A 25,180-nucleotide genomic window follows, 5' to 3' on the forward strand; every position below is an offset into this window, starting at 1 on the left:
AATTCAAAATGCACATATTTTTGGCCCAGCAATTTCTCTTTTAGGAAATTATCTCACTTTCACAAGTAGAAGTAAGAGGCAAACAGGAACATTCATTCTGGTAGACATTATAGTAGCAAAATAGGATAGCAAAAACAACCTAAATTCCTGAGGAATAGAAAACTAGGCAAATTACAGAATACCCATAGAATGGAATGCTACACAGTGAGTATATGAGAAAACAAGGCAGCCCTACAGGTCACAATACGGAACAAAGCTTAAGGAATACTGTTAAGGCAAAGAAGAAAGGGGTAAAAGTATAGGGCAGTATGTGCAGTATGCTATGCTGCCATCTGTGTTTTCAATGAGGAGTTAGAAGAAACAAATGCAGACTATCTATGGAAGAAGAGGATCAGTACTAGTACCAGTAGTTGTCTCCACGGAGGAAAACAGACAGCTGGAGAAGAGGAATAAAAGAAAGACACGCTTGAACCCGGGAGGTGGAGATTGTTGCAGTGAGCCGAGATCACGCCATTGCACTCCAGCCTGGGCAACGAGAGTGAAACTCCGTCTCAAAAAAAAAAAAGGAGAAAGAAAGATAGTTTTTCACTATGTCATGCACATATAATCCTTACCAAAATATTAACTAATTTTAAATAGAATCTTTCATGACCTTCAGTAAAGAATTGGATTTTTAAATATTATTTCATTAAGAATCTAGTTTTTTTTTTTTCTAAACAATTCTAACTCCTTCAAAGTGTTGTTTTTTTGGGGGGGGGGTTGTTTTGTTTTGTTTGTTTGTTGAAACAGGGTCTTGTTCTGTCACCTAGGCTGGAGTGCAGTGGCACGATCTCGACTCACTACAACCTCCACCTCCCAGTTCAGGCAATCCTCCTGCCTCAGCCTCCCAAGCAGCTGGGATTATAAGTGTGTGCCACGACACCTGCTAATTTTTGTTGTTGTTGTATTTTTAGTAGAGATGGGGTTTCACCATGTTGGCCAGGCTGGTCTCGAACTCCTGATCTCAAGTGATCTGCCTGCCTCTGCCTCCCAAAGTGCTGGGCTTACAGGTATGAGCTACTGTGCCCGGCCTCAAAGTGTTTTCATGAATCCTATTCACCTTTTCTTTTAATCATTCTTTTGTTCTTTCATTATGATGGTTGATTTCCCTCACTTCGAGCCTTTCAAAAGTGAAAACGTGAACTGTAAGTGGTATTTTTACACAGAATACTGAAGGACAGTTTAATGTGCACATCTTCCGAGGCTTGTTCTGTTTTGACTCTGCCATCACAAGTTTTTTAAAAATGTTTTTCCTGCCTCAGCTTCCCGAGTAGCTGGGATTACAGGCACCCGCCACCACACCCGCCTAATTTTTTATTTTTAGTAGAGAAGAGGTTTCACCATGTTGGCCAGGGTGGTCACAAACTCCTGACCTCAAGTGATCCACCCGCCTCGGCTGGAGGTTGCTGTGAGCCGAGATCACGCCATTGCGCTCCAGCCTGGATGACAAGAGCGAACCTCCGTCTCAAAAAAAAAGGAAAAAAAGTTTTTAAATTCAAAACCTACATGTGTTTCTGTTTTCTGTTCCCTTCTCCAGTAGTAAATGAAAATCCAGCGGAATCAACAGGTGATGGTTAACAGCGGGGGCAGGGATGGAACACAGCCGAGTCTATCACTCTGGCTACCAGTGTGTGAGAGAGACTAGATACTGCTGAAGACCACAAGGTGGTTTTAACTCCTTTTCTTCCTGATTTGTTTAAATCCTGATCAGCCTTCACTTTCCCAACAAGCTTTTATAGAGCTGAAGTCTTTGACTTAAACCACAGGAGTCACCAGCAGTAATTTCGAACTAGCTGGTTCTCATCTTCTACCTCCAAGAGGTAGGGAACCTGAGGGGAAGGGAAATAGCTAATCCCACAGCAGCAAAAGAGAGAAGCATTCTTACAGCAACAATTTAAACACTGCAAGTCAGAATGAATTTTTTCAAAGAGAAACATTGTTAAAAGTGCTGACTTTCCTAGTAGCAGTGGTAAGTAGTAATAATCACAGCAACAGAGTTGGCCCACAGGTTCCGTATGCATGGGTTCTGCATGCATGAATTCAACCTCTTGGTTGAATCAAAAATACTCAGGGAAAAAAGAGGGATGGTCCTATCTGTATTGAACAAGTACAGGCTTCTTCTTGTCATTATTCCCTAAACAATACTGTATGGCAACTATTTACATAACATTTACATTGATAGTTATTATAAGTGATCTAGAGATGATTTAAAGTATGAGAAGATGTGCATAGGTAATATGTAAATACTACAACATTTTACATAAGTGACTTGAGTATCTACAGATGTTGGTATCCACAGGGTGTCCTGGAAACGATTTCCCCATGGATACCAAGTGATGACTGCATATGCTGAGCACTGACTCTATATGCCAAGCATTGGATTAAGGCCCAAACATAATGAATTATATAATTCTCCCAACCACCTCATGAGGCAGGAGCCATCATATTACAGGTGAAGAAACTGAGACTTAGCATCATAATTTCTCCAGGATTATCCAGTTCATAAACTTGCATTAAAAATACTTTTCAGGCCAGGATCAGTAGCTGATGCCTGTAATCCTAGCACTTGAGAGGCCAAGGCAGGGAAATCACCTGAGGTCTGGAGTTCGAGACCAGCCTGTCCAACACGGTGAAAACCCGTCTCTACTAAAAATATAAAAATTAACCTGGCTTGGTGGTGCATGCATGTAATCCCAGCTACTTGGTAGGCTGAGGCAGGAGAATAGCTTCAGCCTGGGAGAGAGAGGTTGCAATGAGCCAGGATCGCGCCACTGCACTTCAGCCTGGGTGACAGAGCAAGACTCCATCTCAAAAAAAATAAAAATACTTTTCAAAAATCCAAACCTAACCACGCCATATGAAATGTTACTTCTGTGGGAAGACTATATGGTTTGCATTTTGGTCCACATTCCACTTATCAGCCTAGACGTCTCTGATCTCACAGTTTTTTATTTTCTCTTTTTTGGGGGATAGGCCATGATACTGCTGAAATGCTGACCTACATCTAATTCTATATCCAATACCCGTATCTACATGGCTGAATGCAGTATACATTTGGGTTCACTATCAGGGGAGGGGTATGGACAGGATATCACACAGCAAAACAATAGCAAAGCAGTAGAACCAAGATCTTGATGCTCTGATTTCGTTGTTCCCATTCTCCCATCATAATATTATAATTTTTTTTTTCAAAACTGTTCAATACAGTGCATGGCACATAGCCAAGGGGTCAATAAATGTCTCCTTAATTGGGCACCAAGCTTTGTCCACAGACTGCTTCATGAATATGAATATAAATATAAATATAAAATTTCTCAGAAAATTTTGTATTCTAAATGTGAATAATGTGTGCTCTGTGTAATATATATGTATGTATCATATAATTGTATCAGAAAGAAAAATTAAGCAAGAATCCTTCTAAAATATTTCCAGTGACTGAAGATTTTCCTCCAAATGTATGGAGCACAATATATATAATGTAAAAATGTCATTCATCATTATTCGTTTTTATACTATCTATACATTCATTCAAAATTTAGATTTTTTTATAACAATCATTTTTTAGGTGTTTCCTCCACTGAAATAATTAACTTTGAAAAAACAACTCTTTCCTTCTTTATTATGGAACACTGATGTATTCTGGATCATTATATATACATTGACATTTGCTTTAATTCACAATGGTATCTAAAGGGGAAACAATTCTTATGCATACTATGGCAACTTTATTTCATTAAAATATCAAAAATAAAGAATCCAGTTAATTTAATATGATTCTCTACAGGTAACTTTAAACATAACAGAAAAGGTCTACTTGAATAGAAAACTGACAATTTCATGTTAGAGCAGATTTTGCTTCACTAAACACATGTATTCAAAGGGAGATCTAACTTTCAACTGTTCATAAAAGCTAAATGATATTTCTATAAAAAAGTTAAAATGGCTATCTTAAAATACATCATCGCCATTGCAAGGATATATGAATAAAAATCACTTTCAAAAAGCTGTTCTTATAAAACCAGAAAAAATAGAAATGGAGGTACTGTATTTTGAAGTCAAACAAGCTCAGACTCAAATATCAACTATGTCATTTACAAATAGTGTGGTCTTAGACAAGTGATAAGGTTTGGCTGTGTCCCCACCCAAATTTCATCTTGAATTGTAACTCCCATAATTCCCATGTGTGGTGGGAAGGACCTAGTAGGAGACAACTGAATCATGGGGGTGGTTTCTCTTAAACTGTTCTCATGCTAGTGAATAAGTCTCACGAGATCTGATGGTTTTATAAGGGGCACCCCTGTCGCTTGGCTCTTATTCTCTCTTTGCTGGCTGCCATGTAAGGTGTCCCTTTGGTCTTCCTTCATCTTCTGCCGTGATTTTGAGGCCTCCCCATGCACGTGTAACTGTGAGTCAATTAAACCTCTTTCCTTTATAGATTACCCAGTTTCATGTATGTCTTTATCAGCAGTGTGAAAACAGATTAATACAGTAAACTGGTACCAGCAGTGTGGGGCACCACTGCAAAGATACCTGAAAATGTGGAAGCAACTTTGGAACTGGTTAGCAAGCAGAGGCTGAAACAGTTTGGAGGACTTAGAAGAAGAAAGAAAAATGTGGGAAAGTTTGGAACTTCCTAGAGACTTGTTGAATGGCTTTGACCAAAATGCTGATAATGACATGGACAATGAAATCCAGGCTGAAGTGGTCTCAGATGGAGATGAGGAACTTGTTGGGAACTAGAGTAAAGGTGACCCTTGCTATGTTTTAGCAAAGAGACTGGTGGCATTCTGCCCCTGCCCTAGAGATTTGTGCAACTTTGAACTTGAGGGAGATGATTTAGGGTATCTGGCAGAAGAAATGTCTAAGTAGCAAAGCATTCAATATGTGACTGGGTTGCTGTTAAAAAGCATTCAGTTTTATAAGGGAAACAGAGAATAAAAGTTCAGAAAATTTGCAGCCTGACCATGCGACAGAAAAGAAAAACCCATTTTCCAAGGAGAAAGTCAAGCCAGCTGCAGAAATTTGTATAAGTAACAAGGAGCCTAATGTTAATCACCAAGACAATGGGGAAAATGTCTCCAGGTCATGTCAGAGATCTTTGTGGCAGTCCTTCCCATCACAGGCCCAGAGGCCTAGGAAGAAAAATGGTTTCATGGGCCAGGCCCAGGGCCCCCTGCTGTGTGCAGCCTAGGGACTTGGTGCCCTGTGCCCCAGCTGCTCCAGCTATGGCTAAAAGGGGCCAAGATACAGCTTGGGCCATGGCTTCAGAGGGTGCAAGCCCCAATCCTTGCCAGTTTCCACAAGGTGTTGAGCCTGCAGGTGCACAAAAGTTAAGAACTGAGGTTTGGGAACCTCTACCTAGATTTCAGAGGATGTATGAAAATACCTAGATGTCCAGGCAGAAATCTGCTGCAGGGGCGGGGCCCTCCTGAAAACCTCTGCCAGGGCAGTGCAGAAGGGAAACATGGGGTTGAAGCCCCCACACAGAGCCCCCACTGGGCACTGCCTAGTGGAGCTGTGAGAAGAGGACCACCGTCCTCCAGACCCCAGAATGGCAGATCCACCAACTGCTTGCACTGTGAGCCTGGAAAAGCTGCAGACACTCAATGCCAGCCTGTGAAAGCAGCGAGGAGGGAGGTTGTACCCTGCAAAGCTAAAGGGGCAGAGCTGCCCAAGACCATGGGAACCGACCTCTTGCATCAGTGTGACCTAGGTGTGAGACACGGTGTCAAGGGAGATCATTTTGGAGCTTTAAGATTTGACTGCCCCACTGGATTTTGGACTTACATGGGCCCTGTAGCCCCTTTGGTTTGGCCAATTTTTCCCATTTGGAACAGCTGTATTTACCCAATGCCTGTACCCCCATTGTATCTAGGAGGTAACTAACTTTCTTTTGATTTTACAGGTTCATAGGCAGAAGGGACTTGCCTCATCTCAAATGAGACTCTGGACTGTGGACTTTTGAGTTAATGATGAAATGAGTTAAGACATTGGGGGACATTGGGAAGGCATGACCGGTTTGAAACGTAAGGATACAAGATGTGGGAGGGGCCAGGGGCAGAATGATATGGTTTGGCTGTGTCCCCACCCAAATCTCATCTTGTATTGTAACTCCCATAGTTCCCACACATTGTGGGAGGGACCCGGTGGGTGATAACTGAATCATGGGGGTGGTTCCCCCATACTTTTCTCATGGTAATAAGTAAGTCTCAAAAGATCTGATGGTTTTACAAGGGGAAACCACTTTCACTTGGTTCTCATTCTTTCTCTTGTCTGCTGCCACGTAAGACATGCCTTTCATCTTCCACCAAGATTGTGAGGCCTCCCGAGCCACATAGAACTGTGAGTCCATTAAACCTCTTTTTCTTTATAAATTACCCAGTCTCGGGTATGTCTTTATCAGCAGCATGAAAATGGACTAATACAACAAGCAACTTAAATTGAGTCTCAGTTTCGTAGTCTCTAAAATAGAAAAAATAATACCCTTATGATGTTAATGTATAAAATAGAAACAATGCATATAATGAAACTATAGTAGTATACAGTACAAAGTCCTCAATAAATTATAGCCATTGTCATCATTATCATCCCTGAACCATAAAATGTTTTCATTACTGTGATTATAGAAAAATTGAAAAAAAAATCTTAATCTGTAAATCTCTGGCTTTTAAAAAATATAATCACTCTGTAATTTTTACTATTATTTAAAAGAGAGTGCTAATCTAAAAAATAAGAAAAAAGTCCCTATTAAGCCAGTAAGTTATTTTCTAATTATCTGAATTCTTTCCATGAATGTGAAGTATGGCAAATTAACAATTACAACAGAAACCCATATTCTTCCTTCATCACTTTAATTCAAGGATTATAAAGAACATATAAAATCAGATCATAAGACAATTCAACATGTCATTTCCGTGTTAATAAGTGATATTAAGTGGAAATTTCATAACCGTATGAATAAGAACTCTCAAAATTCAACCGACATGGTCTTCTGTTTTTGAGTCCTGTATCTTTCACTGTAATAAGCAAAGATTATAAGTATACTTTCTGGTATTCAAGTTTGAAAAGTATGTAATGTTTATCGATGTAGAAAACTGCTTTCAACAAATACATAATCTCAGCCTATGGTTTCACTGGATCACTAACCTTTCATTATTATACATTCTATAATCATCATCTCATGTAAATATTGTAGAAAAATACTATAACGGTATACCTAACTAGATCCCCTCCAGACAATTTTTAACCACTGTTCTAGAGCCTGATATCAGTAACCAAAAAAATAATCAGAAAACCCTACAGAGTGTGAGTCTACTATTTATATCTACGGATAAATCAAAACTACTGTATATAATTGTTAAATAAAATCTAAGGCCAGTGATGACTTTTCCAGTAAAAGTAAACAGCCACTAAAATACAACATTTACATGTAGTGGTTACATGAAAACAAAAAAACAAAAACACAGCCAGGTGCAGTGGCTCACACCTGTAATTCCAGTACTTTGGGAGGCCAAGGCAGGAAGATCCCTTGAGGCCAGGAGTTGAAAACCAACCAGAGCAACAGAGCGAGACTCCATCTCTATAAAAAAACTTTAAAAATTAGCCAAGCATTGTGATGAACATCTGTAGACCCAGCTACTCAGGAAGCTGAAGTGGGAGGATCGCTTGAGCACAGGAGTTCGAGGCTAGTGAGCTACGATCACGCCACTGCACTCCAGCCTGGGCAACAGAGCAAGAGCCTGTCTCTGTCTGTCTGTCTGTCTGTCTGTCTGTCTGTGTGTGTCTCTCTCTATTTATTTATATATATATGTGTGTATATATACACACATATACATATACACGTACATATACATATACATATACACACATATATATACTGGTAATAAAAATAGTATTTTTAATACACACATGCAAAGAAGAAAGTTTGGAAAACTAACTAACAAAGATAATGCAGATGATTTTTACTTCCTTAAACTTATTTACATATTTTTAACTTTCTAACATAAAAATGTATTCACTGTTTAACTTTTTAGTTTTAAAGAAGTTAACAGCATGAGTTAAAAGATCCACTCTACAGTTTCTTCTCTTGAGTAGGTGGATGCTGTTTTTCTACCCTGTATACCACAGAAGTCAATGAAAATGTTTACTGAATAAATACATAGGATTGAACGACTGAAAAATCTAGGTCCCAGGAATAGGAAATATAAGTTCAAAAATAAATGAAGGCAATGTGCATAAAGAAGGCAATATTCTTATACTGACCAAGATAAATCAAAAATAGAGAGAATATGAAAAAAAGCAAAGACAAGAAGTAAAATCATGTATGTGATATAAATAAGAAAACTTAAACAGATTCTTTTCATATCAAGATCTCAGAATCATGAAATAAATTTATATATCAGGAATTAAGTCAATTTCCCTTCTAAATGTTTCCCATCCTAACCTATGAAGAACCAAAATCAATGGTATTTAAACCACATTAATAAAAAGATACAATAACCACAATATCTACAAGTACAAGGATTGCACCAACCCAATATTTACTGTTGAATTCATACGCCACATCACTTTGTCTCATTGCTTCCTTTCTCAAAAAGGTCACAAAAGCCAACTCAGAAATACTTTGTTCTAACACTAAAGAGCTCAAAGTGCTCTTGTGCAAGGGGGGGAAAATAAAAAAAAGAAAAGAAAAGAAAAACACGCTACCAGCATAGCAGATTCTACTGAATGAAATCAAAGCAGTGCTTGCTTCAGCAGTACATATACTAAAATTGGAACAATACAGAGATTAGCACGGCCCCTGCGCAAGGATGAAATTCAAGTAGTCAGAGGCTAGAGAGAACAATTCATACACCTACCTAGCTATGGGCACACGGAACAAGCAAGTTGTATCAACTTCAGAATTCCACTGGCAGACTCAACAAATAACAAAAACACTTGCTTTATCAGATACATTCGAATCTAGTGATCTTAGTAAATCCCTCTCACTGGCTAAGCAACCATCTTATCAGTCTAAGTGACGACCCGTTTTTGCCTTCAATCTACAGATAAAGTAAATCAAAACTACTACATATATTGGTTAAATAAAATCTGAGGCAAGTGATAATTTTTCTAGCAACTTATTCAACATGAGCAAGTAGTAAACAAAAACAAAAAACACCAGTAAAGTAACACATGAATAAAACATATCAGAATCAGTCATCTTTTTAAATGAACACTGGATATTAAAAAAGTATCTCTATCTGAAAAGGAATCTATAGGACTGAAAGAAGAAAATAGGCTACAGTTAATTAAGGTAAAAGTATAGTGTTGAAAATTAGGGACTGATTTAGTAAAAGATCTTGTAAAAATAATGAAGGTTGAGAATTCTTAAACATAATGTTGAGCCAGGTGTGGTGGTTTACCCTGCAATCCCAGCACTTTGAGAGGCTGAGGCAGGAGGATCCCTTAAGGCCAGGAGTTTAAGACCAGGTTGAACAAAGCCCTGTCTCTACAAAAAAAAAAAAAGAAAGAAAAAAGAAAAATTAGCTGGGCATGGTGGTGCACGCCTGTAATCTCAGCTACTCGGGAGGCTGAGGTGAGAGGCTTGTTTGAGCCCAGGAGTTCTAGGCTGTGGTAAGCTGTGATTGTGCCACTACACACCAGCCCGGTCAACAGAGTGAGACCCCCATCTAAAAAAATTGCATATATATAAAATTGCATACATAATTATATATAATTTTATACATATATAAATTATACATATAAAAGTACATATATACATATGTATATATAATATATATTTATACTATATAAAATATATAATTACATAATTTATAAAAATAAAATATATATAAGATTGAATTAAAGGAAATAATATTTTCTGAGTTAAAATTTTGATTGAATATGCTATAGTCCATGAGATACAGAAGGCATCAGCTATATTACATATTTTAGGACCTCAGAAAATTGTGGTCTTATCATACATATAAATTGTATATACATATAAAAACTATATATAACCATATTCCTGCTCACCGCTGTAACTGGACTTCCTCCTAATGTTAATGATACTGCAAATAATAACTCTAAATATAAATTGAATGAATAATCAGGGGAGAAAGCAAATGGTCTAGGTAGACTCCCCCTCAGTGAAAAGTCTGGGGAGAGGTCAGGAAGAGACTAGGATGAAATCAACAGGGGTAAGGCTATGCAAAAAGAAAAGAAAAAAAAGTTGTACTAAGTTTTCATGCTTGAAAAGCTCAAGGTATTGCACAAATTCAGTAGAGTTTCTCCCACGAAACTAGTTGAAGAAATAGAAATAAATCCAATGTTTTCAATCTGCCGTTTACTTACTGATATCCTTACCTGTATAGTTCACTCTGCTTTGAAGTTGGTTTGAGACTGAAGTAATTTTAGCAACTTGCTACTTATCTTATTCTGACTGCTCCTCTGCTATTTCTCAGAGAAGGTTGTAAGAGTAAAAATGAGAATCAACAATGACTAGTTTACTTAAAGTACTAGAGACCATTCAACTACTTACAAAATTACAGGCATTTTTCTCAAATCACAAACATCCTATCCTCAAGTGACAGAAGCTAAATGCTGTACTTTTAAACTTTAATTTGGGGTATCTTATTTTGATTTAAAGTAAGTGTACTACTATTCTGGTATCAGTAATTCTTCAATTTTATTTTCCTAGGAAGGAGAATTTAAGTTCCTGCCTGCTCATTTATTTCTGGAAACAGAGAAGCATTTTTCCCATTATCCTTTCTTATTGAAATTTGTTCTGCTAAGTTTTATCCACTGCAAAAATAAAGTTAATCATTTGAAGAATAAAATATAACAGGGAAGTAAAAAGAAGTTTAATATATGCAGCTCTTTAAAAGATATACAGATTTATGTTTAAATTTGAATGATCTATAAATTAGGAATTTAATATCTGTCTACTTCTTCTGATTTTGCTAGAACCAGACATCAATATTATATCTCTGGGGCTTTTTATGTTATATTTTCAAAATGAACAATGAATACAAAGTACATTTTCTGATGTCTCAAACATTACTTGAAAAATAATAAGGCTGTTTTTAAGTGTCAACTGAGAATTTTCAAGTTACATCACTGTTCTAACTTTGCTTACTGATATACAATTCATTAAGTTACTTTTTCACTATTACAGGTACTATTCAAGTTACAAGATACACAGCAATTGGAAACAACAGTATTATCCTTGAGTATTCATGGTTTCCATTTAGAAATAATGCTGGATTTTTAAATTTAAGAAATTTGGGCTCAGACAATTCAAATTCCTTCTGTGCCACTTATTACCTATGTGAACTTGCACAAGTCACCAAAAATCTCTGAAGATCAATTTCCTCTTCTGAACAGAATAATCATACCCAGTCATATTGTTGAAGTAATTACATGAAACAGGATAAAGTCCTATATAGATGTTCAAAAAATGGAAGGTATAATATAACAATAAAAGAAAAGTACTTGGTGAATCTAGGTTTGGATCTACTAAAATGTTTAACTCTTCTGGAAAAGGAAACAAAATTCTCATTTATTTAACTTACTACTTTAGTTTTTCAATATATATGCTAGATACTATGATGCTATCCTTCAAAGCAATTACCACACTCCTAAACACTTAGTATGTACTCAAATATCATTTAATTTAAATATTTTAACTTTTTTATTATGGGAAATTTCAACCATATACAAAAGTATATATAATAGAATAATGAACCAATAGGCATCTATTACTCAGCTTTAACAATTAACAAGAGCAAATCTCATCTCTACTCCCCACCCCCATCTGACTGGATTATATGTAAGCAAATCCTAGATATCATATCATTTCATTCGTAAATAATTCAGCATGTATCTCTAAAATATAGTATTTTTAAATAAAAATATTATCTTACCTTAGGAATCCACTAATCACTCAATTACCACAAATATCCACTCAAGGTAAACTTTTCCAACTGCCTTGAACCTTCTTTTTAATTAATTTATTTACTGAAACATGGTCTCACTCTGTCACCCAGGCTGGAGTGCAGCAACACAGTCATAACTCACTGCAGCATCAACCTCGTGGGCTTAAGGGATCCTTCGGCCTCAGCCTACCGAGTAGCTAGGACTACAGGAATGTGCCACCATGCCTGGCTAGTTTTTAAATATTTTGTAGACATAAAGTCTTGCTATGTTGACCAGGCTGGTCTCAAACTCCCGGTCTCAAGGGATCCTCCTTGCCTGGGTCTCCTAATCTGCTAGGATTACAGACGAGGGCTGCCACACCCAGCCATTGATTTTTTCTTTTTTTAAATAGCTCATTCATTTGAATCAGAAAGTCCACACATGATATTTTGGTAAATAAGTCTCTTAAGTCTCTTTAAAGTTTCCCCTTCCTCCATTTTTTATTATCATATATGGTTGAAGAAACCAGGTTCGGTATATTCTCTGACAGTCTTTATCTTGCTGATTATGTCCCAGTAGTGTTGTTCTATGGGTTCCTCTAGCTCTTGTATTTCCTGTAAGCCATTCTTTTTTTTTTATGAATATACTTTAAGTTCTGGGGTACACGTGCAGAACGTGTAGGTTTGTTACATAGGTATACATGTGCCATGGTGGTTTGCTGCACCCACCAACCCGTCATCTACATTAGGTATATCTCCTAATGCTGTCCCTCCCATAGCCCCTCACCCCCCAACAGGCCCCGGTGTGTGATGTTCCCCTCTCTGTGTCCATGTGTTCTCACTGCACAACTCCCACTTATGAGTGAGAACATGCAGTGTTTGGTTTTCTGTTCCTGTGCTAGTTTGCTGAGAATGATGGTTTCCAGCATCATCCATGTCCCTGCAAAGGACATGAACTCATCCTTTTTTATGGCTGCATAGTATTCCATGGTGTATATGTGCCACATTTTCTTTATCCAGTCTATCACTGATGGGCATTTGGGATGGTTCCAAGTCTTTGCTATTGTGAACAGTGTTGCAATAAACATACGTGTGCGTGTGATTTATAATCCTTTGGGTATATACCCAATAATGGGATCGTTGAGTCAAATGGTATTTCTGGTTCTAGATCCTTGAGGAATCGTCACACTGTCTTCCACAATGGTTGCACTAAATTACACTCCCACCAACAGTGTAAAAACGTTCCTATTTCTCCACATCCTCTCCAGCATCTGTTGTTTCCTGACTTTTTAATGATCGCCATTCTAACTAGCGTGAGATGGTATCTCACTGTGGTTTTGATTTGCATTTCTCTAATGACCAGTGATGATAAGCTTTTTTAAATATGTTTGTTGGCTGCATAAATGTCTTCTTTTGAGAAGTGTCTGTTCATATCCTTTGGCCACTTTTTTATGGGTTTTTTTTTTTTTTTGTAAATTTGTTTAATTTCTTTGTAGATTCTGGATGTTAGTAGCCCTTTGTCAGACGGATAGGTTGCAAAAATTTTCTCCCATTCTGTAGGTTGCCTCTTCACTCTAGCTTTACTGAATGGCTTACCCTGATGTTTTCTGCCATTTCTACAAGCCTTCTAAAATAAATATTAATCAAAAGAACAACAAAAATGATAAAATAATAGAAAGTACAAAGAAAAAAACAACCAATGGGCCAGAAATAATCTGTTCTTGCAACATATTAAGAATGTATACATGGGGCAGCTATCCAAGGCATGGCACATTTAGAGGTTTTGAATGTTTCTCTTGTAACCAAAATGGGCTCTTTTGTCCTCTCCCACCATCTACAACATTTCTACGTCCTCCCACACAATCCACTAAGAAGAAGGGCATTACCTGCACACAACTGAACAATCTATGACTATTACTAAGATTCCACCTAGTATGTTTGCCACTCTGATTCATTCCTACCGTTTTAAAAGAATAATATAAAAGCTATGTGAACTTCGAAATATCCTTAAAGTAGAGGACAGAAACATTACAAGCACTCCTATTTGGTCAGGAAAGAGGAAACAACTTATCTTAGAATGAATTCATCAGTTTCATAAAATGCAGGAACATCCCATTCTAGTCTATTAAACTTCATTCTCCAACTCTAGAGATCAAGAAAAGATTTAACTGTAACAGGCTGCACACCTGAGAAAACACAGATTCATGAGATGATATTAATGCAGAGAAACAGACATTAATAAACCTTGCTGAGCCTGGCCGTCCAGCATGTTAGTTCCAAGTAACGTAGTTTTGTCAAGGAGAACTAGATCTCCTCCCACCGACTACCCAACAAGAAAACATACTATTTGGCCAATGTACCAGAACCTTCAGATCAAACAACAGTTAAGACAGTAACAGATTCTGAAAGGATCAAATATATCCACAAATTAAGGAGGAGTTCTTAAGTAAACAAATGGAAAAGACAATTAATCATGCATTGCTTGTTTGGCCACCTTCAAACAACCGGACAGTGGATGACCATCCATTCTGTCATTTTCTTTTCTTTTTTTTTTTTTTTTTGAGACAGAGTCTTGCTCTTGTTGCCCAGGCTGGAATGCAGTGGAACATAAATTACAAAATACATACCAGCATAATAAAAATACCACCTTAAACTAATATCGCAGTTTACTATTTTCAAAGCAATTTGACATACTGCAAAGAAAACAAGTGACAAAAAAGAGTGGAAATTTTCCATCTAAAATAGAAACTTTAGAGTTCTAAACTTTCCAAAGAACAGAAAGTATTCAGAATTGAATTCACTATAATCCTTCAATAACTATATAGTCTAACATTCAAGAGCTTAATAACAAAAATAGTTGTAACACATTCCAAGAAATGAGTATGCCACAAGAAAGAATGGTAATTTAAACAGCATTGTTTTCCAAGGAAAAACTCTTAAGACTGTTTCTTCAAAAGTATGGCTTTAGAAGAGAGATTCTCAACATTTTTTCTCTGCCCCAAAACAGTTCGAGGATACACACAATCTCATTAGTAACAATGACTCATAACCTATTTAGAGATTTATTTTGATAAACAATTTTAAAAGCAAATTATCTTTGAGAGTGTCAAGCTGGTTGAGCATTCAAACCTTAAGGTGAAAATTATTTTAATTAGAACTTAATTTAGTTGAAATCTGCAGCACAAAAGAAGTTAAAGAGAGGCAAGAGAGGAAAGGGGCTGGATGGCACGGAGTCTCTGGTCAGCTAAGGGCAATAAGAGAGGAAGACGGACAAAGAAGAAAAAAAAGTAGGATTCTAAATACAAAAAAAAGTAAGATATATAAAAAAAAGTAAATATAAAAAAAAGTAGGATTCTAAATACAAATAGACAGCACTAAGGATTTGTCTAGGCACCTGGAAGGGTACCTTTACTGCACATGCCTTGACAGGAGCTGAATTCTTATGTCAGAAATGGCTTGGAAGACTGCAAACGGAAAACACCCACTGGGCAAAGCCATCATTTTTCTCAAAACTGAAACACTGGTTCTATTTCTTGTTTACAAATTTAGCAAAAAAAAAAAAATTGTAAAAACTTCTGAAAAATGTAATACATGATGGCAAAGAAAGTAAAGATTTTTCTTCTCTAACTCTTAAAAGCATAAAACTGAAGATCATAAAATCAATTCAGTGTATGAATGTTTTATCAAATATAATAAACTTAGAACACGAAGGATACCACTTAAAAGCTGAAAAGTTTTGTATGTAACTCTAAAAATTCACAGATGAAATCGACATAAATCATAACCAGAATGTCGGGGGATATCAGTAAGGGTACCAATATGCTTCCTCAAAATATTCTTGAAATAACACCAAGGTGACAGAATGCTCAAGTGCATGAACTCTGGTTGTGAATCCATGTGGGGGTAATTCTTATGCTGTTATTCACAATTTTGTGAGGCTACCATCTCTGAAATTAGGAACATTTGCCTAAGAGCTGATGCAGATGTCTATGACAATAAAGAAGAATTAAGTCAATGGCTACGACTGCTGAAAAGAATGAGAAGCCAGAGAAGCATTCATGCCAGAAGACAAACACTTTAAACTACTATTAGCATTTACCGGGATTTCATACATTTGACTATTTCCAAAGGGAGAAGAAACCTTGAAAACAGTCTATTCTGAAGTCAGCTAGGAAACTAAACTCTAGAAATTCATATTTGTTTCTTCTACCTTACAACTGTATGGGAAATTTTCACACTGTATTTCATTTTAATTCTGATAACCAGAAGAACCTGGTGATGTGATAAAATAAACAACCTGTATTACACCTGAGAAAACTGAAGCATGCCCAAGGTCACACAATTTACAAGTGGTAGTTGCCTTTTAGTTTATCTTCAAACAAACATTTTAAATGTCTCCTCCTCTGAGAAATTTTCAAATTATTACCCAGTCCAAAGCATTCTCCTTTCTGCTTTCCCACAATACTTTCAAAAATACCACTCTCAAATACTTCCAAAAACACAAGAGAAACAGACAATGAGACATTAAGCGATCTGCACAAGGACGTACTGGTGGAGCTTTGAGTCTGACTCCAGAGATTATGCAATTAACCACTAAACTATTTCCCGAAATGATCACTAACCAAGTATCATCTTTTCTGCTATAACTCCTTTGCATAAAGTGAATTAGTTCATATAAGCTTAGTAAATGGGGTATGATGTCAATATAACTCAGATTATATATAACTATTTTTCCCACACTTTTTGGCCGTGTATGTCCAGCTTAACACGAAGTTCACTGACACAAGCCAATGCAGTGAACTGCACGGGACTGCTGCACTGTTCATGGCGCTCATTCATGCCACTTTGTTGCTACTTCAATTTGGTCACTTACTATGTCCTGGTAGGGCTTTTTGCATAGCACTTCCTCATTTTTTGTGTACTTTGTCCTAATCTCGGCAGTCTATCAGCCTCAAACCTTCAATGCATCCCTTTCCATCAGCAACCACCACCTTTAAAGATAAAATCCTATATTTACTGTAATATTTCTTTACTTATTAGGACTCTGACATGTTTTTTAACTAACTGTTTTTAACTAACTGTTTTACTAGACTGCTATTGCTTTTATTAGTGATCTGGATATAATGCTGTATAGATTTTGAGTGATTTGTGCAACTCCATTTTTCCCAGACCTTTAATTTCTAGTATATGATGGTTACAACCACAAGATTTCTCAGAAATGTATCTCAATTATAGCAAAAACAATTGTATAAAAATGTTTTTGAACCAATATCAATATTTACTATATATTCCTTTAGAGCCAGTCAGATCTTTCAAGTTTTTCTGTAGAATAAAATTGCTTCCATCAAAAATGCTGGGCATCTAACACAATAGAACAGTTATTCATTCCCTACTCTTTTCAGTGCCTTCTATGCAAGCCGAAAGTCAGGAGTTCCTTAGAAGGTTAGAAGAGAAATGCATAAACATGCTATGACTGGCTCCTAAACTTGACCAGGCATCACCCACCCACTTGTGTAACTTAAAGAAAATACAGGTTCCCCTGCCCTCACACAGACCTCCTGGATTTCCAGAGACTGATTCCAGAATCTACATTTGAAAACTTCCACAGTTGATTGTGTTTAATGATCAGGCATTTACATAAGAAAGAAAAATGCATAAAAATTAAGCCCCAAAAATATGCCTTTACTTTCTGCAATGACAAATAATTCAAGTGAAAGAAATATCATTCCTAAATGTAAAGTACTAAAATTGGCCAGGTGTGGTGGCTCACACCTGTAATCCCAGCACTTTGGGAGGATGAGGTGGGAAGATCACTTGAGTCCAGGAGTTTAAGACCAGCCTAGGCAACATAGTGAGACTTGGTCTCCACAAAAAATATAAAATTAGGCAGGCATGCCTGGTGCATGCCTGCAGTCCCAGCTACTTGGGGGACTGAGGTGGAAGGATTGCTTGAGCCTGGAAGGTCAAAGCTGCAGTGAGCTATGATCACACCACTGCACTCCAGCCTGGGTGACAAAGCAAGACCCTGTCTCAAAATATGAAAAAAGAAAATAAAAGTACTGAAATCGTATAAATGCCCATTTTTAATCATGTATCTCAGAATGATCAATTCAAATATGGAAGGTCTGTTCATTAGCCATATATGATTAATAAGAGGCTTGAATGAGTGGAAATAAAAATGTAACTATCAATTGTATTTTCCAACTAGTTGCCTAATATGAAAATAAGGCTCTCATTGTGGGAAACAAGCAAAAATATTGGTGTTTGTGATATATGCACATACAGAAAGTTTTATTTCAGCTCTGTCAATCTGAAAGATGGCAAGTCACAATCATCTTTTGACTTTTTTATTCTGGAATTCTTCAGTCTGCTGGAGCAAATTATTCTCATTTAAGCTGTACCAATATCACTATACTAACTATACTGCTTAATTTACCTCAACATAATTTATGTTTTTCCCAGTAATATTTCCTAAATACTTATATGAATCTACCACAGTTGGCAGAATGTTATTGCCCCAATAGTACATAGTCTAGTACAATTGTAATGTTTTAGATGGCAATTAGAGCAAGTTACACTACATAAATGAAATGGTCTGCAAAACTTCATAGCATAACTTCTTGTGTACTTAAATATTTGTGATCCAATTTGATCATTAAACATTGTATGTGTGTATCAAAATACCACATGTACCCCATAAACATGTACAACTATTATGTATCCAAAATAAGTTTTTTTTAAATTGTGATCCAGAATTCTTACAAGACAAAAAAATTTTAATGTAGATGCAAAAAAAAAAAAAAGCTCAATTTTCATATAAATAAACAAACCTTATTTGGGCTACCAAACATGATTAATTTGAGTCTCAAATTATATGTGTATCTGGCCTTTGCCTTGTTGTCCCAAGAATATATATACTTTATTATTCTCCAAACCACAAAAACTTATCTTTCATAATATTATATTTCAAATAAAATATAGTATAAGACCTATGCATTTCCATTTGTCTAGCCTCATACATTTGTATTCACTTCGTAGTTCCGCTATCTGAAATTTAAATGATATAAACTAAGATACAGCGTAATCAAGAGATGTCCCCAAGTCACTAACAGGCTGCAATGTTCAATGAAACTCACCTTTCACCGAAAATGGACAAAATCACTGCTTCCTGAGTTAAACCAGAAAAATACTCAAGAGGTATTTTAACTGACACAAAGAACGTAGCTTGCCACCTATAGTAGTTACATTTTAATCTTCCATTTGTCAGAACTACTTGCCAAAGGCAACTGACAGCCGATAATAATATAATGAGATTCCCTGCAACTGGCAGCAGGTGTGTAACAGTAATGGAGAAAAGTCACTGATACATGAGTCCAAGATGTCATCACAGTACCCTTATAAGGTACTGCAGGACATGTTAAAAATAGTGTGGCCAATCTCAATTACAGTAAATGAATGCTATATTATTAATATTATATGATAATATTAAATGATGTTAGTAACATTTAATGTAATATAAATAGACAAAACTCCTGAAAATGTCAGCTTCCCTTATCTTGAATTTTGATGTAGATAACATTTTTAATAGTGCAACATTTTCATAATGCTACATAAGCCATTTTAAAACACTTCAAATAGACACAGTGCTCTGTGACAGCCAAAATGACAAATCATACGAAGACACTACAGGGATAATAAATTGTGGCATTAAATGAGGTCAGGAAGAGACAGGAAAGGAGAATAAATAGTTTTGTAGGGCGAAAAGTCAGTGTTTTAAATAATTTTTAATACAAATTATTAAAAATCCTGCAGGTAAGAATGTTTGTTTTGTTTTCTTATACCTCAAGTAGTAATTTTTAAAAGAGAATTGCAGACCCCTCCGGAAAACCCGTAACTCCAGTCTAACCATGAGAAAAAAAAAAATCAGACAAACCAAGACTGGGGGACATTCTACACAATAACTGACCAGTACTAGTCAAAATCGTAAAGTTCATCAAAATCAAGGAAAGTCTGAGAAAATGTCACAACAAAAAGAAGCCTATGGAGAAATGATGATTCAAGGTAATGGCATCCCAGATGAAATCCTGGAATAGAAGAAAAAAGTATGAAGAAACTAAAGAAATTCAAATGAAGTATAGACTTCAGTTAACAATAATATATCCATATTGGTTCTTTACGTATGATGAACGTACCACACTAATGTAAGATGTTAACAGTAGGGGAAATTGGATATGAGGTCAACGAGAAGTCTCTGTTCTATATCTGCAACTTTTCCATAAATCTAAAATTATTCTAAAATAAAAATGTTTTTTTAATTGCTATTTTAAGTGACAGAAAACATAACTAGAACTGGCTTGAATGAAAATAAATTTATTGATTCATATAATGGAAACTATCTAAGGGGTGGTCTCACTTTCAGCACAGAGAGATTGAGGGGGTTCAAAGGGCTTCCAGGAAGGTGTCTCTCCTTTGTTGCCTTCACTCTGCTCTCCAGAGGTGGACTACAGTCTTAAGTTCCATGTAGAGACAATATTGCCACAACATTTGCTTTGAAGATGCAAATTTGTTTCAAATTGATATATGAGGGAACAATGTGAACACAGCATGAATTCAGCATTTGCTTACGCGTGACTTGATCTGACAAGAGCACTAGGTATGGTCAGCAAACTTTTTCTGTAAAGGGCCAGATAATAAATAGTTTAGGCTTTGTGGACCACATGGTCTCTGTCACAGCTGCTCAACTCCATCTTCGTAGAAGGAGAGCAGCCACAGACAATAGCAAATGAATGGGCATGGCTGTTTTTCAATAAAACTTTATTGACCAAAACAAGCAGGACAGTTTGTCCATCACTAAACCAAGTGAATTAAGAAAACTGCATGCAGCTGACCCCAGCCGCTTAGGAACACTCAAAATGGATATACCTCACAAGACAATGAGCCACATCCTCTACTCAGGTGTTAACAACTTTCTCTCCTCTTTCTGAGCAGCCTCCTTCCGTCACTTCACAGTAACTCACATGCTGCTATTCTTACAACCACAGGGTGACCACAACCCCCAGCCCTCATCTCTCTTTAATTTTACCCTTTCTTAAACCTAGGGTTAAGGTTTCCTTATGATTTGGTTAGGATTAGGGTTTTGGTGCCTCAGTTTAGCAATAACAGTTCCTTTCCTCATAAGGTAATTGTGAGAACTAAATGAGTTCCTGTATGTGCTAGAACACATCCTAGCACTCAGGGCATTCTATATGTATTAATTTCTGCTTTGATCATGGTATTAGTTTCCAATTGCTGTTGTAACAACTCATCCAAATTCAATGGCTTAAAACAACAGAAATGTATTCTCTTACAATTCTGAAGGTCAGAAGTCCAAAATCAGTCTCAGTGGGCTAACATCAAGGTTTCAGCAGGGCTGGTTCCTTCTGGAGAGGGGAGAATCTATTTCCTTGCCTTTTTCAGTTTCTAAAGGCCATTTACATTCCTTGGCTCATGACCCCTCCCCTCACATCACTCCAACTTCTTGCTTCTGTTATTACATCTACTACTCAGCCTGACTCTCCTGTCTCTCTGAGAATCCCTGTGATTACCTTGGGCTCACCCAGATAATCCAGGATAATCTCCCTATCTCAAAATCATTAGCTTAATCACATCTGCAAAGTCCCTTTTGCCATGTGTGGCAAACCGATATGGCTCCCAAAAATACCTCCATGTCCTAATCCCTATAAGTTATAAATGCTACCTTATTTGAAAAAAGAGTCTTTGCAGACTTGAATAAATGAATTTTGAGATGAGAAGATAATCCTGGATTATGCAGGCAGTCTCTAAATGCTTGTTAGAGAGAGGCAGAGGGGGTCTGGACACAGAGGAGAAAAGAGCGATGTGAAAACAGAGGCAGAAATTGGAATGACAGGCATGTCAGCAGCTACCAGAAACAAGAAAAGGCAAGGAAAGAATTCTCACCTAGAGCCTCTGGAGCGAGGACAACCCTGCCCACACCTTATTTCAGACTTCTGGTCTCCAAAACCAGAAGAGTAAGTTTCTACTCTTATAGCCGCCAAGTCTGTGGTAATTTGTTGCAGCAGCAACAAACACACCATGCAGAGTAACATACAGGTTCCAGGGATTCGGATGTGGACATATTTGACAGGCCACTATTCAGACTACCAGTCTTTATTCAAATCCTCCTCTGTTCTCTTTGAAAAATATACTTTGATATTCTTTTTCTCTCTCCTTGAGTTACATGGGTAATTCATTTATTCTAATTCTTTATTAATATGTATATTTAAGGCCGGTGGCAGTGGCTCACTCCTGTAATCCCAGCACTTTGGGAGGCCCAGGCAGGTGTATTACTTGAGGTTAGGAGTTCGAGATCAGCCTGGTGAAATCCTGACCTTCCTAAAAATACAAAAATTAGCCCAGCATGGTGGCTGGTGCCTGTAATCTCAGCTACTTGGGAGTAAGGCAGGAAAATTGCTTGAACCCAGGAGGCAGAGGCTGCAGTGAGCCAAGATTGCGCCACTGCACTCCAGCCTGGGCGACAGAGTGAGACTGTCTTTAAAAAAAAAAAAAAAAAAAAAAAAAAAAAGACAATCTTTCAGGTTTTAGCTGAGTCCCCATAGGTTCTAATACATTTTATCATCATTTTCTACAATTTTTAAATTCTTCAACTCAAAAATTTAAGATTTTTAATTGCCCAGTGATAGTGATTTGTTTTTATAAGTTTTTTTCTAAAATTATTAATTTCTACTTTTATTCCACCTCAACTATTTCTATTTTGGGAAATTTACTGAAGTTTTTTTTTCTAAATGGCCCAATATATAATCAGTTTTTGTAATGTTCCAAGAGAACTTGAAAATAAGGTGTGCTCTGTTTATTGAGCATAAAGTTAAATATATTTTAACTAAATATACCTCACATTAATCAGGTTGTTCTAAATCTTTACTTAATTTTTGGCTACTGCTTTGTCCAATAATTTATTTTTCCTTATTTTTTATAGTTTTGACTTTATGTTTGTTAATGCTATGTCATTTGGAGCATGAATAATCAGTGTGCACTCTTTATTATTGTAAACCTCCTTCTTTGCCTCTTTAAATCTTTTCTGCTCTAAATTCACCCTGTCTGATATCAAAACCTGTATCTCCCCCTTTCTTGTTAGCTATTGTTATAAGTAATCCAGAAACCTGTGGTCTATGCTCTGAAAACTAAGCTGCCACCACAGTAACACAAACCATATATAAGGTTAATGAAGAAACTGATACACAACAGTAGTGCAAGATAGGTCACCCTGGGGCCATGTCATGCCAAGGGGTATGCCTTGCCAAAATCTAACACTGCCTAAGTGATAGGAAGATGTTAAATCCCAGGCAGTATTTATTTTTTAAAAGTTCAGTATAAAAGATATCTCTCTTCTATGAGCATTTTCTAGAGCTAACTTCTATAACCATGTATATATATACTCTGTAATTTATATATCATGAATCACAGAACTGCCTGAGATGTCTTTATACCTCCTCTAGAAAAATATACTCAAAGTAAAAAGCTCAGTACTGTCTATTCTCCATTTCTGATTTCTGAAGATTTTTATTTAAGAAATGACTAAGAAAACAAGTTTTGAAATACTCAAGGATTATTCTAATTTTTGAAATAAATACACCAGTCAAAGAAATAGACATATACACATCACTGAAGTCAGCTTTGCAAAATGGTTAAAAGCACTAGCTTGGTAGTGAGTTTAAACCTAAGTTCAAATCCCAAACGTGGTGATTACTGTGGGACCCTGGGCAGGCTACTTAACATAGGGCTCAATTTTCTTACCTGCAAAATTGGACTAATAGGAACAAACTGAGAAGGACACTGGGAGAATTAAGCGTGACAATGTACACAATGGACTTAACACAGTACCAACTACACAGTAAACTGCTTGTAAGCTGCTCTTGTTACTGTGCAGACTCAGGTAAAACATCAAAACCAACTGTGATATCTACTTTTAAAATCTGTTGACACTTAAGTCATTAGCTTTATGCAAATTCAAAACCTTTTAAATATCATTTCATGACTTTAAATATACTGTGAAATATTAAATACGTTAAATAATATCTATTTATTATAAAGCTGATCCTGAGAACATAAGACAAACTTATCGATAGTAGCCCACTGCTAATGAAGTGCAAACTTCCTCAAATGATAAACATGCCCTGGTCCTTCTACACTTAACATTGTTTCTTCTGTCAGTCATAGGAACTGTTTATAACTCTCCACGTTTATCAAGCTGTTTCAAGTTCTTTAGAGAGATGGTTCCCTACACCTTCAATGCATTCCATCTCCCACTGCAGCTAATCTCACACACACACACACAAAGCCCCCTACACAAAATCCTCCTTGTCCTAAATTAGCTCAAGTGTCATCTCCTTTAAGAACCCTTCCCTGATCTCCTCAGATATAAATTAATATTAATATAAATGGCAATGTGAGAACTATAAAAGGAGGCAGGAGAGATGAGACAGAAAACGGACAGAATAATACATACCAAAGGAAGACAGAACGGGGGAAAGGAGCCTGAGTAAAATATTTTCCAAATGAAAGTGTCTGACGCACTGGAGAACTTCCACCCAGTGCTGAATGTAAAAAACAACAACAACAACAAAACTATTCAGGATGACAATGCCTAGCCAATGAAAAAGTAAAACCTTATAGTAACGCAAGGTGGATACTGCAGGTTAGATTCTCCAGGAAGCAGACTCTGACACATTTGTCAAGTAGAATGTTAATGAGGGAGTGCGGATGAGAAGAACATCTGTTGTAAGGAGAAGAAACAGGAATTGAGCAAAGAAAGAAGCTGAACAGATGAACTTCACTGCAGACCCAATGAGAGCCACGGCCAACCCTTCAGGGAGCACTAAAGTCAGCATGGCCCTTCAGAATTGAGAAAGGGCAAGAGAGACAGCCACCCTACATCAACCAGCCATTGGGCCACATTGGGATGAGGTGCTGCATTCAATTAGATTTCAACCTCAGATTATGCTCTTGAGAACCTGATCGCTGACTTTTTAGAATTCTTCTCCCATTTGGGGCATTATTTCAAATAGAAATACCTTTATTTTGAAAGGTGTGCTTTTTTCCTATCAGGAAATAAATACAAATTTCAGTTGCAAGTACCTAGGACTATATATACAAAAATCATTTTCTCATTCTTTATCCATGCTATTGAGATAGTTGTAATTATCAATGATAAAAATGGTCATGAATTT

General features: G+C 36.7%; 1 protein-coding gene and 1 non-coding gene across 5 annotated transcripts in view; one reads left to right on the top strand and one right to left on the bottom strand.

Annotated features, from left to right (window-relative positions):
• ARHGAP32 (Rho GTPase activating protein 32) overlaps window positions 1-25,180 on the bottom strand; it is a 317,736-nt gene that overhangs the window by 232,388 nt on the left and 60,168 nt on the right. The window lies entirely within an intron of this gene.
• Window positions 8,781-8,885, top strand: LOC112204841 (U6 spliceosomal RNA). The gene has a single exon (XR_002938597.1). It is a non-coding gene; the product is annotated as a U6 spliceosomal RNA (small nuclear RNA).

Source organism: Pan troglodytes, chromosome 9 (genome assembly GCF_028858775.2).
Source record: "Pan troglodytes isolate AG18354 chromosome 9, NHGRI_mPanTro3-v2.0_pri, whole genome shotgun sequence".
NCBI classification, from domain to species: domain Eukaryota; kingdom Metazoa; phylum Chordata; class Mammalia; order Primates; family Hominidae; genus Pan; species Pan troglodytes.